Consider the following 16466-nt stretch of genomic DNA (forward strand, 5'->3'; position numbering starts at 1 on the left):
TGCATGCTTATCAGAAGACCAGTTCAATAAACAGAACATGTGTCTGGCTCCATATTACTGATTAAAGTCACTGAGGGTGGATTGATGGGGTTTCTGAATGTAATTACATAAGATCACATCGCTCCCCCTGACTCCTTTATTTAAGCCCTGTGTAATCCACCCTCCCAATGAGGAGGAGCTGATGCAAACTCTGAGCTCTTCCTTCTGCATTTATCTCACAGCACTGAGGGAGGAGGGACTACTGTTGTACACTGCCTTCAAGGTGAAGTGTTAACAGAGATCACAGCTAATAGAACAATGAGTTTACTAACAGGACTGCTTATCGTGACAATATGTTTAACAGGTGAACATTTTTACTATTTCACTTTAATTTGATGATCAGTGGGTGAAGCCTTGAAGTCCAAATGTCTGTTCTTTATTTTCACAGGTGTTCAGAGTCAGACACTGGCTGAGTCTGAACCAGCAGTTAAAAAGCCTGGAGAATCCCACAAACTGATCTGCACAGCCTCTGGGTTCACATTCAGCAGCTATGCTATGAACTGGGTCAGACAGACTTCAGGGAAAGGACTGGAGTGGATTGCATACATTAACTCAGGCAGTAGCGAAATCTATTATGGCCAGTCATTTAAGGGAAGATTCACCATCTCCCGAGACAACAGCAAGAGCCAGCTGTATTTACAAATGAACAGCCTGAGAGCTGAAGACACTGCTGTGTATTACTGTGCCAGATACTCACAATGAGAGAGAGTGAGGGGAAAGCCATACAAAAACCTCTTTCCCTTTATCACACACAGCTACTGTACACAGCCCTGGAATGATGGATGAATAAATGCATGAGTGAAACAGGAAATATTCTCCTTACTCAATCACAACATTTATCTTGCAGCATCAGATATAAAATATAAACAATTTGATCAACAGAATATCATCAATAAACCCAACAATTTCACAAAAGCAAAGGCTTGAATAATGCAGTATTTTCAACACAATTAACACAATCAGCGTTAAAATTGTTAATGTTATCAACTTTAACAGACATTGTGAAATTTTGCAGTATCAAAGTGCTGTGCGTTAATTCTCCAGTCTTCTGGCATTGACCAGAAGATATAAATCTTCTGACAAGCATTAAGGCAACAATGGGTTTGCATGGTCTTCTCACTGACACAATGTTTGCCCACAGCAAAATATACTGAATTAAATGATGCATCTACCGATTTCATAATGAGCAGCAAGGCATTTCTATGGTGCCTGTGGGTGAGGCAATTACTTCATTTAGCAAACGTGTAAGCTATGCAAGTTGCTCTGGCAAAGCAAATGAAATGCAATACAGCATGTCTACACTATTTTGCTTTCATGGTTTCAGTCATGGTTAAATTTTTTTATGGGTCACTTTAATATATAAAACCAACTCAGGATACTTTACTATATTTTCCAGCATTAAGTTGAGTGCACCATATTTTGTTCAGTTATGCATGGGAAATATATGGTTTATTTATATTAATATATTTGTGTTATAGTGCAAAGCTACTCCTTACTTTGAGAATTTAATGCCATGTAAAGTATTGTCTTGGATGCGGTTACACCATTGCATTGGGTTTGTACCATAAACATTGTTCAATAGCAGCTGTGCTACTTTGTTCATTTCTACACTCTTCTGAATGTGATCTCCAGTGACCCTCACTGTGCCCTCCCCTAGAGGAGGATCCAATGCAAACCACCCAGAGCTTTTAATGGAGCCAGTGTCAGTGTGGGACCCAGAGCAGCAGTCAGAGGGACTCAGTCTGCTGAGTCTTTAACTTTAACTTAGTGCTCCTCCTTCTCATCTGCAGTTATGAAGCTTTTACCAGCTCTGCTGTCACTCACAGCACTCACACTATCAGGTCAGTTGCTCTATCTCTCTTCTCTCTATCTTTCTTGCTTTCTTGCTTGCTAGCTGTTCACCATATATTGTATGTAAAAACCGACTTGTCTTTTAATTTCAGGTGTTCAGAGTGAGATTGTACTGACTGAGTCTGAACCAGTTGTAAAGAGACCAGGAGAATCTCACACACTGACCTGTACAGGTTCTGGGTTCACATTCAGTGACTACTGGATGGGCTGGAACAGACAAGCTCCTGGGAAGGGACTGGAGTGGTTAGGACATAAGTACAGCAGTACTGTGTACTACTCTGAGTCTATAAAGGGACGATTCACCATCACGAGAGACGACAGCAAGAGCCAGCTGTATTTACAGATGAACAGCCTGAGAGCTGAAGACACTGCTGTGTATTACTGTGCCAGATACTCACAGTGAGACAGAGTGAGAGGAGAGCCATACAAAAACCTCTTCCCCTTCATCACACACAGCTGCTGTCTAAAGCCCTGAAACAATTACTGAATGAAGGAAGGAGGGCACTAATCAGGATTTTTAGCCTGAAGCACAACACAAATAACATAACAGAAAAATAAAAACATAGAAAAGCAAACAAACATAAAATGTTCATTCTTTTATTGAGACCTTGAGGGTCAGCTGTTTGGACCTAAAAGGCTTTACAAGATCCCAGTGTAAATATCTGTCATGACACTATTTGTGTACATTAGTGATTACAATAAAAGTAATTCACTTTGACCCTATCGCTTTTGCTTTGGGGCAAAGGAAACGTCATCATGACACATATCTGGAAGACTAAATTCAAGAGGTTATTAAACTTCATGCACTGTTAAAGAGTTTGGAATGAAAATGTTCCTCATACTTCATAAACATGCATTTGTCAACATTCCTAAATTCATTTCATCACCAGAACTTCCATAAAATCAATAAGTTCACTATTTCAAGCCATTATTTCCTTCAATGAACAAGGATCCCTTATATATTTTGAATAATTTCTGATCAGAAAACGTGTTCGTAATAAACTACAGGTATGTGTCAATGGCAGAGTGCAAACAGCGTAAAGATATTAATGAAATATATTACTTGGCATCAGAATATAATATATATATATATATATATATATATATATATATATATATATATATATATATATATATATATATATATATATTTCTCAGAATATATTATATTATGTATTTCTTCCCCCCATGTAGTTGCATTCCAGTTGTAGATGTACTTTTGTAGCAAAAATGCTTGATTGATTTAAAATTAAATTAATTATTAGTGAAACATTTTAAATTGACAATTTAAATTTTCTTAGTCAACTAATATAGTCACAGAGTGACAATAAAAACTTTCTATATTACAAATGTCTTTTAACTCCCCCACAAATTTATTAGCAAGGTAAATCTAATCCATGCTGCTTTTACTGAAACATCCTAATATAAGTGGACAAAAGGAATGGATGAATGATTTTTGTATGACAAATTCAAATTAACCAATCCTTTCTACATTCTTTTCTGCATTGACCCATGGGTCTTATTCTTCTGTCTTGAATGGACTCCACTACCTATACACTGTACATATTAATTCCAGAATTTACTCCATTCATCACATTCCCTTTTCCTGAACTGACTCCACCTGGCTGACACCTGTGTTCAGCATTGACTCCAATGATTTGATTCCTTTATCATGCACTAACTCTGCTGATGGACTCTATCAGCCTGCATTGACTCCAGAGCTTTCACAGCCTGGACTGATCCTGCTGGCTGCTCTTTATGTAGATGAAGGAGGATCTGCATGCAAATGAGGCCTCTGTGCTCCCTGCTATAAGACCCTCTGCCTCTGGGACACACTGAGGAACAGTCTGCTGCCACACTGACTGGAACCTCACTGCAAATATGAACTTTACGCTCCTTCTTCTCTTGGGCTTTCTGCCATGTAAGTGACCGATGATTTCAGTCCTAGACAGCTTCAAGTTACCACTTTTCATTCCCTCATAACAAATATGAGAGTTTCACCACCACTCTTGTTCTCTCTGTAGGTTTGAACGCCATCACTTTGACCTCCTCCCCTCCTCAGATGAAGACACCTGGAGGCTCTGTGAAGTTGTCCTGTCAGGTTTCTGGCTACGCCTTGACAGACTACGGTACAAGTTGGATCCAGCAGCATCCAGGGAAGGCTATGGAGTGGATCGGAATCATCTGGGGAAGTGGAAGCATTGATTATACAGCATCATTTAAGAGCCGCTTCACCATCTCCAGAGACAGCAGCAGCAACGTGCTGTATTTAGATATTAGCAGCCTGCAGACTGAAGACACAGCTGTGTATTACTGTGCCAGAAGAGCCTCACAGTGAGTGAGGTCAAGCGTGAGCCCTGACAAAAACTCTCTGCATCAAATGCTGTCCACAGAATCCACATAGTCCGTTCTTTTCTGTAGTCAATCGTTTCGCTAATGAGAGACAATAAAACTTAGTAGCAAGAAGAACTATCATTTTATTTTAGTTTTAAGCATCTAATTGCTGAATTTATGTATAGCTCACTTGCTGTCCCCAGACAGTCTGAAAGCAATATGCATGATGTCTGCCAACTAAGGTAGCTAATCAATGATGCTACCAATGAGTACAAAAACTGTTCCATTCAGCACATGATATCCATGATAAGTTTGGTGTTTCTTTGGTGTTTGATTCATTGGCTATGTTGTCATTTAGCAGACAATCTGAAAGTGTTACATTTCCATTTATTCATTGGGCAGATGCCTTTATCCAAAGCGACTTACAAGTAAGGCAGAGTACAACACAAGCAAAAAGCTGGATAAGGAGTGTTATGAATGCCAATATGCATTCCAATGTATTTCCAGTCTTTAGCAATTAGTTGTATTCAGTAAAGGCCTCCATATTCCTAAAATGCAATGTCCATTTCTCACAATTATGCAGAATCTGGTTGAAAGATATTGCAACACACACTTCTGTCCGTGAGAACAAATCTATAAATGTCCATCAGGGGGCAGTGAAGTACATTATTAGGAATAATCAAATTCGTTTCCACTCGCAGTATGAGGGAACACATATCCTCTCCGGTGCTTCCCTCTGGATTGAGCCATGCAACCATTCTCTCAGGTCCAGATTCTTTAAGATCAGAGACTCTCACTCCTCCCCTCAGTATGGAGTCCCAAGATGCTGTGCTGTGCTTCATTCAACTACTCTATCTGCACTGTGAGAGATATACAGCACAGCACAATTCTCTTTGGCTCACACATACACATGTGAAAAAGACTGGGAAGTGTAGTTATTGAGTAGGTGTGTGTGTGTACTGTCTCTTGACCTGATTTTACTGTTTTTCTCCAGATGTGTGCTTTGATGATGTGAGGCTGGAAGTCAGTGTAAGAGATGAGAAGACCTGGAGACATAGTCAAACTCTCCTGTATTGTCTCTGGGCTTTCCGTGAGTGAATAATACATGCACTGGTTATGTCAGGAACCTTAAAGAGCACTGGAGTGAATTGGAAACACAGCTTCAAACTACAGGGCTTCTTTCTGAGGGAGATTCACTGTCAGTAAATGTTTCCCTTGAGACCACCTATTTACAAGTAGACCAGCTGAGGGCTGAGGACAGAGATGATTATTGCTGTGCCCAACTGCCATAGTGTGTGAGAAAGAGCACAAACCCAGAAAAAGCTACACAGAGTTAACCAATATGTTGGCCTCAGTTTTTCCTCACAGCCGAGGAGTATGTAACCAATCTCATACATCTCATCAGTGAGAATCTTTCTGTATGTGATACTTTCAATATTAAAAATTTCTCTCAGTGCATATATATCTGAGATCACTTCCTGTATGAACAGAGAAATTCAAACACTCCTCGGCTCTCCTTTTTCATCAGTCTTAACACTGACCTCCTCACACTGACTATTGTATTATACAGGCTGCTTCTTTCATTCATGCAGACTTTTTTCGATCAAAGACAAAAATGGAAGGCATTTGCAAATGTGTAAATGTGTAAATGTCAGTAAATTCTTTTGTAACATATCCCTATACTATACCTATTGTGCAATAAGCCCTTTGTAGAAGTATTGTTTTAAACAGCAAACTAACTCTAAATTCTAAAACAAAAATGCAAGTTGCATTCTCCCTGCTTATTACTATATCAGTGCAATGTCAAATTCAACTTTAAATTCAGAACGCAGTGTTCTTTTCTTCGGGCAATTGTTGCTGCCTTAAAACCTGATCAATAATCATGATAGTTTGTCCACTAGTAATGTGTTAATCATTACAACATTTCAATAAAGACAATATGAGCAATAAAACTACTATTTACTCTTCATGTCTCTTATGGCTATGAGTGGCTCACGTACAGGGTGACCAACAAAAATGCACCTAAGTACCTGAATTCACTGCTGCAACCCTAAATGTAAAGGTTTGGTTGTAATGGTTTGGTTACAATGGCTTAATGCACTCGCTAGCTTTTCCTGCTAGTTGGTACCTCACCTGGCCAACCTTTGGAACTTTGTCATGCAGTACTTCTAATATTGTGACTCTGTATGGTTTTTTGCTTGTGTTGTATTGTACCTCACTTGTAAGTCGCTTTGGATAAAAGTGTCTGCCAAATGAATAAATGTAATGTAAATGAGTCCAGTATGATTCCTTTTTGCTCTTCAGGATTACAGGCTGCAGAGCTTTCATTTGCAAAGCTGCAGTCTGTGGTAAATATTACCCTCACTGTGAGAGGGACCCCAGCTTCCACTGTGTGTCTGTGCTGTTCAGTGCTGTACTGCAGTCGCTGATCTCCAGTGACTCTCACTGTGCCCTCCCCTAGAGGAGGATCCAATGCAAACCTCCCAGAGCTTTTAATGGAGCCAGTGTCGGTGTGAGAATCAGATCACCAGTCAATGTACTTTAACTTAGTGCTCCTCCTTCTCATCTGCAGTTATGAAGCTCCTACCAGCCCTGCTGATGACCACAGTACTCACTCTTTCAGGTCTCTTTCTTAATCTCTCTTTGTCTGTCTGTCTTGCTTGCTGCTCCATTTAGCTTATCTTAAATCTGACATTTCTTTTAATTGCAGGTGTTCAGAGTGAGATTGTACTGACTGAGTCTGAACCAGTGGTAAAGAGACCAGGAGACTCTCACAAACTGACCTGCACAGCCTCTGGGTTCACATTCAGCAGCTACTGGATGGGCTGGATCAGACAGGCTCCTGGGAAGGGACTGGAGTGGGTTTCAATAATTGAATATGACAGTGATAGAAAATACTACTCCCAGTCTGTTCAGGGAAGATTCACAAATACCAGAGACAACAGCAAGAACCAGCTGTATCTACACATGAACAGCCTGAGAGCTGAAGACACTGCTGTGTATTACTGTGCCAGAGGTTACGCACAGTGAGAGAAGTCAAGCATGAGCCCTGACAAAAACCATTGACAGGAAATTCCTCCCACTATAGTCCTTAGGGTATCACATGTGCTTTGTTTTGCATACAGCTTGACTGAGAAATTGGAAAAAAAAGTTTGTTTACTGTATTAATGTATTTGTCTGCAGAATTCACAGATCAGAGAAACTGTACAATAAGGGGTTTGAGCAGCAGTATTCAAACTGATGAAACATTTTCACCTCATTTTCATTAAGGGTCGTTTTATTAAAGATATTTTTATAATATTTTATAAGGACAATTATGCATCCTTGCATGAAATCCAGAAAAGATGGGTGTGTAGAAAGGAAGAATCTGCCAGACAACCACACAAAATTGAACTCATTACAAGGTTCAAAAATAGACACCAAACTGACACACTGCCTAACATTTATACAAAGCCTAGGGGTCAGACAGTATCAGTTTTGTATGAAGATGAGCATTTTGAAGTTTTGCGATCATAAGGAAGTAGTTGGTAAAATTTGGACGATGGGATTTAGAAGGAAATATAAAGTACTGAACTCATTCTGGAATCAAACACGTTTTGTAAGTGACAGCAATAATATTTCTTATTTGATTTTATTTTACACTTATTGTATATATGACTTCCCCTCCTATGCAAAATGAAATTATATCTCTTTTCTCTCTGAATTTAAACCCCTTGAGCCCTGGAGAGTTTAGAATAGCACCTCATTCCAGTTCATCATCAACACAAACCATGTTGCCTGCATCTCTGCTGCTGCTTCTTGCAGCTGCATCCTGGTCTGGGGGAGGGAAGGGAAAGGGGAGGGCATCATTATTCAGTGTCTCAAAACTTTATCTCCACTAAGTTGGCCTTTTGTGTTTCGCTGGTCTGAGGGTGAGGTCATGACAGGGTGCAGGAAAATCTTTCTCAGAGCACCGAAAATATTAGGAACTGCCCTGCTCTCATTTTTATCAGATTGAACACACCTTTTCACTCTTGATTGCTTCTAATTGTGAAGCCATGCACATTCACTATATGAGTAACTCACTACATGAGCAACCAATATCAATATCCTGGTGAAGTGTGTGTTAATGTGCACCCATTGTTACGGCCCGGTCAAAAAAATCCCACAAAACAAATCTATATTCATGTGTTTATTTTTTATATTTAATATAAGAAATGTATTGGCAACACTTTCTAAGGAACTTAAAAAGCATATATAAGAATTTTATGAGTATGTCTTAACCACTTTATAAGTAAATGTGCTTCAAGATGGCTGACAGTGATATTATACTTGTTACATTAACGATCAAAGCATACATGGGAATGCACGTTGCATTTCAGTCTATCAGCCATGAAACAAAGCAGTTGCTTATAACAGCTCTAAAATTTGGTAATGTCAAGGTCATAAGGGTGTTATGTATGCGTTATGAAGTCCCTTGAAATTTACATTTCGTATAAAATGTGTATTTTTGTGTAAGAAAAAAATGGAACACATTTCGAGTCAGAGAAAATATGTTCATATATCACTCCTACATATACATTAATGATAATAAAAAAAATCCTAAACTCATTGGTATTCTTACTGAATTTATCAGTGATGTTGAGGGAATCAGTTTGTTGCTCTTAATTCTCCTCCAGATGGGGGCAGTGGTGCTCGTCTTAAAGGATAATATGACCCTTTGAATTTAACCTGTTCTTCTCGCTCCACCAGCCCCCAGAAATGTAAACAAATTCAGTGCCCTGTATTTCCTATAAAAGCCAATGAGAATTCTCCTGCAAACACAGGAGCGTCACCTGTAAAACAGAGAGGGATCTATGTGTGACAATGGAAGTTACAAAAGTATTGATAATTGTACTGGGTGCAACTTTGTGTAAGTGTGCATGTATCTTTAGGTTTCTGTCAAGTTTGATTTCTATATTTTCAATTATTGTTTTGTACTTTTCAATGATTGTTTTATGCTTTTTTAAATCCACAGATGTTCACTGTGTTGAACTCAACCAGCCAGGTTCTATGGTTGTAAAACCAGGACAGCCTCTGACCATCTCCTGTAAAGTCTCATATTCAGTAACCAGCTATGGTACAAGCTGGATACGACAGCCTGCGGGGAAAACACTGGAGTGGATTGGAGTAATATGGAGTGGTGGAAGCACTAATTACAAAGATTCTCTTAAGAACAAGTTCAGCATCTCCAGAGACACCTCCAGCAACACAGTGACATTAAAAGGGAGCAGCCTGCAGACTGGAGACACAGCTGTGTATTACTGTGCTAGATACACACAGCGAGTGAAAGTCATTTGAGAGCAATACAAAAAGTGCTTCACACTTCATTAATCACAGTCCACATGTTGGTCTTTATGATATTTCATTTCGATTCTCTGCAGTTGTGCACAGCAGGGGAGACAGTAGAGAGAAGAGATAAGGAAGCAGAAGTAGGAGTAATGCTGCTGAGTGTGGAAGGTGTAACTGCAGGAGGGAACTGTAGGAGTGGTGGAATGGCTTTGAGTTCATTATTTCATTTAACTAGTCTTAAAGAAGTTGATCAGTTATATGAACTGAAACAGTAATGTACATTGAATTATAGTCGGAAGGCGGTACATTGGTTATGGAATAAATATGGACAGAGACTGAATCCTCACTCCCTGTGTCTGGCTTGATTATGAACACTGTACGCTCCAGGATCCCTGAGACAAGGAGCTGGTATCAATATTAATAAGCGTCTCTTTTTGACCTCAGCACGCCCGTAAGGCCTGGAGGGTTGAGAGGAGAAACTCACTCCAGTTCATCTTCAACACAAACCCTGCACCTCTGCTTCTGTTTCTGGCATCAGCATCCTGCAAGTGTCTAATTTTGTGAAATTACATGAAACACAAAAATAATGATAGTAGGTAGCTAATGTTGCTGATGAAGAGAAGGGTAATATGACAGTACAACGGTTGGTTGTACATCAGTCCAGCAGCAGCGATTTGAAGAACATTGCACTCTGCCAACCAGTATCAATGATATTCCCATCCCACTGACAGCGTAACACAGCAGAGCCACATTCACACCCTTCGGTTCAAGATTCAAGATTGAAGAACTTTGTTGTCATTGTGCAAGCACAACAAAATTGCAAGTGTGTCAGCCTCCAACGGTGCATTTATATTCAAGTCCTCACACATATTTACAAAAAAAAGCAATATAAAATCATCAATCATCAATAAAAAATAAATAAAAAGTACAGAATCTAAACAAGTACGAAATATAAACAGTATAACATATAAAAATATAGGTACATAGGTATAGGTGCAGCATAGGTACAGTAAAGGTGCAATGTAAATATTGCACTTACTCCAAGTAAGTAAATAAATAATATAAATATAAATATTGCACATACTTCAATGATGGCAGTACATCAGTCTTGTCAGACTGATGAGATATCTGAGTTCAGTAGTGTCACAGCTTTCGGGAAGAAACTGTTTTCAGTCTATTTGTGCATGTGCAGATTGTTCTGGAGCGCCTGTCTGATGGGAGGGGCTTAAAGAGATGGTATCCAGGGTGTGTAATGTCCTTCATGATGTTCTTAGCCCTCCTCATGCAGCGAGTGCTGTGAAGATGTTATAGTGAACATGGCAGCTCTATGCCAACAATGTCTTGTGCTGCTTTCACAACACGCTGGAGGGCTTTTTTATTAGCTTTGGTGCAGCTGCTGTACCAGGCTGTCATGCAGTTTGTTAGGATGCTCTCTGTGGTGCATCTGTAAAAGCTGACAAGCGGCTTTTCGGAGAGGTTGGCTCTCAAAAAATAAAGGCATTGTTGTGCCTCACCCACCACTGCTGGGGTGTTGTCAGCCCAGGAGAAGTCCTGATAGTTTTGTCACAGCAATGGCTGAAGAAAAGCATTTTGTCTTCTAACAATTATCAAGAAAAAGTCAAATCTGAATGAGATTAAAATCTATCAAAGCTAAATTTGTAATAGCCATTGTAACTGGCAAAAGCAATAATATCCACTTTTTTTTTTCATATCACCCTTTTATATCTATATATGATACACCTCCCTCTTATGCAAAATAAACCCCTCTTTCTTTGCTGTCCTTCTATTTAAACAGTGGCTGTGTGTCTTTATGAGCTCAGCAGCTCCTGAGCCCTGGAGAGTTGAGAAGAGCAGATCGCTCCAGTTCATCTTCACACAAACAATGTTCCCTCCATCTCTAACACTGCTGCTGATGACAGCTGCATCCTGTTAGTCTCTGTGTTTGTTATATCATCAGTTGCTTTTTAAATCATAATTTAGCTTGCATAATGCATTCATTTTATATCCACATTCCTCTCTTTTTCTCTCTCCTTTGGTGTGCAGTCTCAGATTGTTCTCACACAGTCTGGATCAGCTGTGGCTGCACCAGGAGGATCCCTCACATTAAAATGTGCCTGCAGTGGGTTTAATCTTGGGAGCATATACATGCACTGGATCCTCCAAGCTCCTGGAAAGGCACTTCATTGGATCATTTACTTTTATACTGACAGCTACAAGAGCACTGCACAGGTTGTGCAGGGCAGATTCACAGCATCCAAAGACAGCTCCAGCCTCTATCTGCATATGACCCAGCTGAAAGCAGAGGACACAGCAGTGTACTACTGAGCAAGAGACACTGTGGTTTACATCATACAGACGCCTGTACAAAAACCACCTGACACAGCACAGAGTGCAGTCTGGCTCCTGCTGAAGTGGGAGAAATACATGCGGTTAATTCTGAACAAAGCTGGATCTAAAGCTGTACAAAAACCCATGCCATCAAACAAGCACTCGTTAATCTCATGTGCCGATATGAAGTTTTCATTACACTCTCATAAACAGATAAAAACATATACCCTTTGGCCTTGTCACAATGTGTCACAACATGATGTGACATATAGCACAGAACTATGTTCTCTTTAATGTCATAAAGGTCATGATAGTCATGACAAAAAAAGTGCTTATTTGCATATGAACAAAAATATTAAATCCACTGATTCATCTATGCGATTTACCATATAACATGCTAGAAATTAACAGAAATAGGTGAGGAAGGTTTCATCTTCCTGACAGAACAGGGAGAACTCCATTATAATGCTATAACTCCATTATAATTTGAGTGAAAACTCCTAAATCCATAAGCATTCCAACTAATGTAAAACTATGTTCTGTTGAGCGGCACTGTCTGCGGTTATTCATTTCCTTCCATGTGGGGGCAGCAGTGCTCTTCATGCTGAATTTACTTTGCTATTCACAGTCGTCCGTGCCCCCAGAACAAGTTAAACAAATTTAGTCCCCTGTATTTCCTATAAAAAGCACTGAATACTCTTCTCCCTCCACAGGAGTACCACCTGTAAAGCAGACAGCACTCTGAGAGTGACAATGGGAGTTACTGCAGTATTAATATTTCTACTGGGAACATGTTCATGTGAGTGCACATATTCTATTCAGTTTACTGTTACAGGCATGTGTGCCATTTTGAGTGGTTGTTTTTCTCTTTGTCACCTTCTTTTAATTGCCAAACACGATCTATGTGTTTACTTTATACTTAGATGTGTGTAGAATGTAAATAAATGTATGAACTACAAGTCTTACAACTGTGCTTATATTCGTTTATCCACAGATGTTCAGTGTGTTGAACTGACCCAGCCAGGCTCTATGACTGTAAATCCAGGACAGTCTCTGACCATCTCCTGTAAAGTCTCTGGGTATTCCCTGACTGATAGGAGCTATGGTACACACTGGATACGACAGCCTGCAGGGAAAGCACTGGAATGGATTGGCCGCTTTTGGGCAGGTGGAGACATGAAATACAAAGATTCCTTAAAGAACAAGTTCACCATCTCCACAGACACATCCACCAGCACAGTGTCATTAAAAGGGAGCAGCCTGCAGACTGGAGACACAGCTGTGTATTACTGTGCCCGATACACACAGCGAGCGAAAGTCATTTGAGAGCAACACAAAAAGTGCTTCACACTTCATTAATCACAATAAACACATTGGTGTAGGATGCACACTACTGTAAACTGAAACATTGTGTGAGGTGATGTCTTCAATAAAGGTTAATTTATTAAAGAATATTCCATACAGATCAGGATATATTCACACTGTATCATAATGCATGGAAATATGGCTTTAAGTCCATCTGTTTCCAGTATGACATCAAAGGGTTGTATTTCTTCTCATGCATCATGAAAAAGTTTGCAGTATATACAGTGCAACACTCCAACATGTCTTTTTCCACAACATTCCAAAAACATTATGACCATATATTTAAAGTACAGTCATTACCTTGAAGTCATTAAACACTTCAAATAAATATATACCATAGTAGTAAAAACAGAGCATTTCTTATCAATAAATATACCCATTGCTTTGTTTTGACATCTTTTTTCTAACACCAGACTGATAATCTTTGTTTACATTGAAACTTCAGGTGTATTGCAATTGTATATATTTGAAATTCAAAACAAAAAAGTTAATAAAACCTTATGGTTAATAAAAATGTGTCTTACTGTACTCTCATTTATCACAATTAAAGCTGATTTGAACAACATGAAAATAACCATTCTCAGCTGGATGTCAAGTTACTTCCCAAGGCACATGGATCAGGTGTCCTGGAGAGGTACCATACCAAATGCCAGTGTGTCTCCACAGGGGTTCTTCAGGGTTCATTACAATTACAAGCTTTCATCACAATTTCTCAACAAGTTAAAACATATCCCCATTGGCCTTACCGTAATGACTATAACATGAAATTACATTACTATTATTGAGCAGACACGCTTATCCAGAGTGAATTAAATAGGCTACTTTTTACATATTATCCATTTATACAGCAGAATATTTACTGAGGCAATTCTGGGTTAAGTAATTTGCCCAAGGGTACAACAGCATTAACCTCAGGATAGAATTGAACCGCCAACCTTTTGGTCACAAGTCCAGCTCAATGCTTCTAAACCACGCTGCCATGTGACTTATCATATGCAATTATGCTCTCTTTAATGGCACAAACACAATGATAATCATGACAAAAAAGAATTTATGTGCACATGAGCAAGACTCATTCCTGTCAGATGTGCTAATTGATCCCTATAGGAGATATATTCATAACTAGAGTCTATGCTCTTTACCATTAAACATATGAGTTTTTTAGATATTTACAGAAATAAGTGACAAAGGTTTCATCTTTCTGTGGGCATCTTACATTCTTGACAGAACAAAGAGAACCCCTTTTTAAAGCCCATTACAATGTGAAGCATTAAACTGTCCCACAAAATCAGATTTTATTCTTGTGATGGTGTTAGGTTTAGGGCGTTAATCTCTATATTAATCTCTATAGGAAGTATCTTGACAACTGGAGTCTTCGCTCTCTACCAGGTAACATACTAGTGATTTTTTTAGCCATTTACAGAAATAAATGACAAAGGTTTCATCTTCCTGGGGGTATCTTACAGTTTTGACAGAACAAGGAGAACCCCTTTATAATGTCCATTACCAATGAGTGATAACAAATTCAACTGTCTCACAAAAATCAGATATGATTCCTGTGATGGAATCAAATCTGATTTCAGTGTGTTTGCCTCCAGCTTCGAGTCTCCTCACAGGCTGTTTTAAGTCTGGTCAAAGGGATCATCTGCTTCTCAACTGCCTAGTTTCATTACAGTAGTTGTACTTTATTTACTACTTTATAAACTGAAGTAGTATAAGTAAAAGTCTACAGATTTTTTTGTTATTCACAATATACTAGAAAATGCATAAAGTATATGTTTAAATGCTTCTTTGACATTATTTTCTGATAATATTACATTTCTTAAATTATTAATGGTTAAGATTTTCATCAACTTCTAATCAATTCATTCTGAATGAGCATGAACAGAATGTAGTAAAAACAAAAACAAAAATCTATCATTGCATGTAATTTATATTTACATTTATATGTAAAGTAGAAGTAATGTTTCATTAATGTGTTCATTAAGGGAAACAAAATGTTGTATAACCCAGAGATGAATTTATTAGGATGAAAATTCATGAATCCATAAGCATTCTGACCAAATTAAAACAATGGTCTGTTGAGTGGAGCTGTTTGTGGTTATTCATTTCACTCCATGTAGAGGCAGCAGTGCTTTTTATGCTGAATTTATTCTGCTGTTCTCAGTCCCTTGTGCCCCAGATATTTAAACAAATTCAGCACCCTATATTTCCTATAAAAGGCACTGAGCATTCTGCTCTCACAACAGGAGTATCACCTGTATCACAGAAAGGACTCTGAGAGTGACAATGGGAGTTACTGCAGTATTAATAATTCTAATGGGAACATGTTCATGTGAGTGTGCATGTTTTTCTCAGGTTACTGTTTCAGTCATGCATGATATTTCCAGTTATTGTTTCTCTATTCTGTTTTTTAAACTTTGTTTCAAATAGGTAAAGACAATCTGCTTATTTATTTTGATTTTTACATGCTCATGTATGATTATCTAAATAAATGTATGAACATGATATCATCACAACTATACTTATTATATCCACAGATGTTCACTGCATTGAACTCACCCAGCCAGGCTCTATGGTTGTAAAGCCAGGACAGTCTCTGACCACCTCCTGTAAAGTCTCTGGGTACTCGCTCACTGATAGCAGCTACTGTACACACTGGATACGACAGCCGGCAGGGAAAGCTCTGGAGTGGGTCGGGTGTGTCTGTGGCAGTGGATTACAAAGATTCTTTAAAGAACAAGTTCACCATCTCTAGAGACACCTCCAGCAGCACAGTGTCTTTACAAGGACGAAGCCTGCAGACTGAAGACACAGCTGTGTATTACTGTGCCCGAGAGTCACAGTGGTGTGAGTCAACAGCAGACCTGTACAAAAACTCACAAACAGAGCCACACATCCACACACATGCATCCCTATTCCTGCACTCCCAAACATACTTACAAACATTGAACCCTGAGCCCCCCACTGCCCAAAAAAAAAAACACACAGACACACACATACATAATGTACATTTATAGTACAATGTTTGAATTTACCTTTTGTGACAAGGGACTGTAACAGCCCTAGTTAAAATATGTTATGCTTCATTTTGTACTTTTAACATCCATCTTCATGGCCCAGGACTGACAGGAAAATCTATCAACTTCTGTTTGTATAATGACTCAAATTTCTGATGAATTTTGCAACCCAATACTGCATACATTGATTCATGATTCTAGTGTAAGTGGTTCAACTTT

At 38.9% G+C, this 16466-nt stretch overlaps 1 pseudogene; it reads left to right on the forward strand.

The window, feature by feature from the left end:
- Positions 1 to 297: 297 nt before the first annotated feature.
- LOC118791209 overlaps positions 298 to 16466 on the forward strand; it is a 40774-nt pseudogene continuing 24605 nt past the window's right edge.

Source organism: Megalops cyprinoides, chromosome 1, assembly GCF_013368585.1.
Source record: "Megalops cyprinoides isolate fMegCyp1 chromosome 1, fMegCyp1.pri, whole genome shotgun sequence".
Lineage (NCBI taxonomy): Eukaryota > Metazoa > Chordata > Actinopteri > Elopiformes > Megalopidae > Megalops > Megalops cyprinoides.